General features: G+C 36.2%; 1 pseudogene across 1 annotated transcript in view; it reads left to right on the top strand.

The window, feature by feature from the left end:
• The window catches only part of LOC105887970, a 1002-nt pseudogene extending 507 nt beyond the window's left edge, over positions 1–495 (top strand). Inside the window, exon 2 of the transcript XR_002775660.1 lies at positions 489–495. The product of XR_002775660.1 is annotated as an activated RNA polymerase II transcriptional coactivator p15 pseudogene (transcript). The remainder of the gene's footprint in view (positions 1–488) is intronic.
• The last annotated feature ends 3028 nt before the right edge of the window (positions 496–3523 follow it).

Consider the following 3523-nt stretch of genomic DNA (forward strand, 5'->3'; position numbering starts at 1 on the left):
AAAAAAAAAAAAAAAATCCTAGCTGGGACTTTAATAGAGTTCAACCCAATTTAATAGCCCCAAAGAAAAGGTTGCGAAAACACTCATTTTGAAGAATCTGTGGTATTTGGCCAATAGAAAACTAGGGAAAAGGTTCATAATCTCAAACTCCTACATTAGAAAAAGAGAGAGATAGGTGGTGCCTGTGGCTCTAAGGGGTAGGGTGCCAGCCCCATATGCCAGAGGTTCAAACCCAGCCCCGGCCAAAAACTGCAAAAAGAGACAGAGAGATAAAGAAGCAAAGTATATACACATACAAAGTGCCAAAAGACATGCAAACCTAAATCTCCTCTATGCGACTAAGTGCCAGTTCATGCTCTATAGTCAGATTCTAGTCTAATTTTCTAGATGACAGTTTCTAAAAGAACCATCGTTTTAAATTATTGCTGTAAGAGTCTACAGGATCTTAAATCATTGATGAAAATTCAACTATTTTTTCTATGCTCTAGGTCATAACGCATGGAAAGTGCTCTGATACACTTTAGAGATCTAAAAGGATGTTCTTAGCCAAATAATTCAATTAACTGGAACAAGCATTGTAGTAGAGCTTTTAGTGCTAAAGAAGTACTTTAGAGCTATTATTCACTATAAAGCACCATCCTAAGTGCTTTACAAGTATTTTCCCATTTAACTTTCAACAATTTCTATGAGAAACTGAAGCTTAAGAGAGACTGACAAGTCACGCTGCAGGAATCTCCACTAGGCCTGACCATAAAGCCCATGTTCCCAAAATGACTGCAAACCACCTACCTGAGGAAAAATTATTTGATATTTCTATCAACAGACTATATTTTTGTCTTTCTTCAAGTAACATTGTAAGCTAGAAAAATCAACTAACAATTTAGAATAGATAATTCCTAGTCAATTAATCTACATTTTATATAAGTAAAATACATATAAAAAGTTCCTAAATAGTTCCTCCATTAATTGTCAAATAGTTATTCTTTAAATATAATGTAGCTGAAGAGCACTTTTCTTTTCTTTTCTTTTTTTTGAGACAGGAGCCTCAAGCTGTCCCCCTGGGTAGAATGCCGTGGCATCACAGCTCACAGCAACCTCCAACTCCTGGGCTCAAGCGAGTCTACTGCCTCTGCCTCCCAGGTAGCTGGGACTACAGGCGCCCGCCACAATGGTCTGGCTATTTTTTGGTTGCAGCTGTCATTGTTGATTGGCGGGCTGGGCTGGATTTCAACCCGCCACCTTGGGTGTATGTGGCTGGCGCCTTAGCCACCTGAGCCACAGGCACCAAGTCTAAGAGCACTTTTCTTACATTCATTTAAAGTCCAGAAAAACTGACCAACCATGTGCTCTGATTTGGCAAGCTTTCTTCCTCCTCCATGCTTTTGCATATACTGTTCCTCCTACCTAGAATGCTTTACCCAGCTTGTCTAGCTGGCAAACCCACGGTCTCCCTTCAAATCTCTTTAAGTGTATATTCTCCTGTAAACCTGTCAAGCAGAAAAAGACTTCAGTGTTCCCTCTGCTACACTATCACTGTTTCCCTTTTGAATCTCCGTTATGTACAGAGACTGCTAAAGTACACTGCGATTATCTGTTTATACCTCCATTTTCCCTTAATTAAAACTAATAACTGCTCAAGGACAGAAACCATGCATCCTCATCTATGTATTTCCCAGTCTCTAATGCAGAATACAGGGGTTTATTATTTTACTTAACTAATCAATATAAAGCAACAAATTATAAACATACAGAATCTTTTCTATTAGTACTATCAGTACCAATAGTACTAATTTTTCTTTTTCTTTCCTGTTAGTACTATCAATATGTACTATCTACTTAAAACTATCCTAAAGGCTATCCAATAATTCTAGTTTTCAGATAGGTAGGATAGAAGCTGTCATTTAAAGATACCCATTTAATAACTAAACAGCTAAATTATTGTGGTAGAAAATAAAAAAACCAAGGTATCCATCTCATGGGATCACAAAAAAGTGGAGGATAGACATGTTTATAATTATTTCAATACATTAATAGAAATAAGAAGTGCTATGTAAACTAAAAGGTAGAAGGGCTAATCATAGTTAAGAAGACTAAGGAAAGGCCTGACAGTTAACATTCTACCTGGGCCTTAATGAAAAGTATATTCTACATCAGGGACAAGTAGCATAAGCAAAAAAATTCTGAAGCATAAGATAACAAATGCACATTATACATTTTAAAACTTCTAAATTTTATACATACAGAATGAAAGAACATGGTGTGGAAGTCTTGTATTCATGAGTAGAAATCACAAGAATTGTAAAAGCTTCAAAGAAGACAAATAGATCTCATATATCCCCTCCTATATTCTCCTCCTACCTAAAAAGTATTCTTGGGGATATCTTCAGTTGTTATCAGTCCGTCAGATAAATTAACTCACTGACAAAGGGTTCCAGAAATCATGACAAGATACTGAATTTTATTTCACACACTAATCCCTCAATAGGCATGATTTTTTTTTCCACATTAGAAAAATTATATTTTAGGATACTTATACAAAACTTAACACAAAATTACTGACGTTGATGATAAGCAATACACATGTTGCTAGTCTTTAATAGGCGTGATTTTTAAATTTATTCTAAATAAATAAATTTTAACACAACAGGATATTTTAAATAGCAACAGCAGCTGACGTCTAGTTAGTACCACATACTCTAAAAGTCCTTTAACATGTATTTACTATTTAATCCTCACATTGACCCTATGAGAGGCACAATTATTACCCCTATTTTATAGATGAGGAAACTCAGACACAAAAAAGTAAAGTAAGCTGTTCAAACTGATACTTAAGTAAATGTCAGAGCCAGATTCAGACAGTTCAGTCTAGCTCTACTCTTGGCTCTTCACCAGTCTTTGTCCACACATACTTACATGTTAATTTAAATAGTAGTGTATACCTATAAACCCAAATTTTATGCATTATTTAACATTGACTTTAAAACCTGTTAAAAAATTTTAAGTGTGTAAAATATACATAATAAAATTTGCCATCTTAACCATTTTAAAGTGCATGGTTCAGTTATTTACATACATTTATACTATTATGCAATTAACCTCTAGAACTCTTTTCATCTTGCAAAATGAAAACTCTACACCCATTAAACAACCACTCCCCATATTCCCCAGCAACTACCTTTCTACTTTGTCTCTATAAATTTAACAACTGTAGGTACATAATACTTTTCTTTTTTTGAGACAGAGTCTCACTATGTCACCCTCGGTAGAGTGTGGTGGCATCATAGCTCACAGCAAGCTCAAACTCATGGGCTCAAGTGATTCTCTTGCCTCAGACTCCCAAGTAGCTGGGACTACAGGCGCCTGCCACAACTCCCGGCTATTTTTTGGTTGCAGCTGTCATTGTTGGCCCAGGCCAGGTTTGAACCCGCCACCTTTGGTGTATGTGGCTGGCACTGCAACCACTGTGCTTTGGGCGCCAAACCAGGGTTTTTCGCTTTTCTTTCTTTCCTTTTTTTTTTTTTTT

Source organism: Otolemur garnettii, unplaced genomic scaffold (genome assembly GCF_000181295.1).
Source record: "Otolemur garnettii isolate 467f Iridium unplaced genomic scaffold, OtoGar3 scaffold00151, whole genome shotgun sequence".
NCBI lineage: Eukaryota > Metazoa > Chordata > Mammalia > Primates > Galagidae > Otolemur > Otolemur garnettii.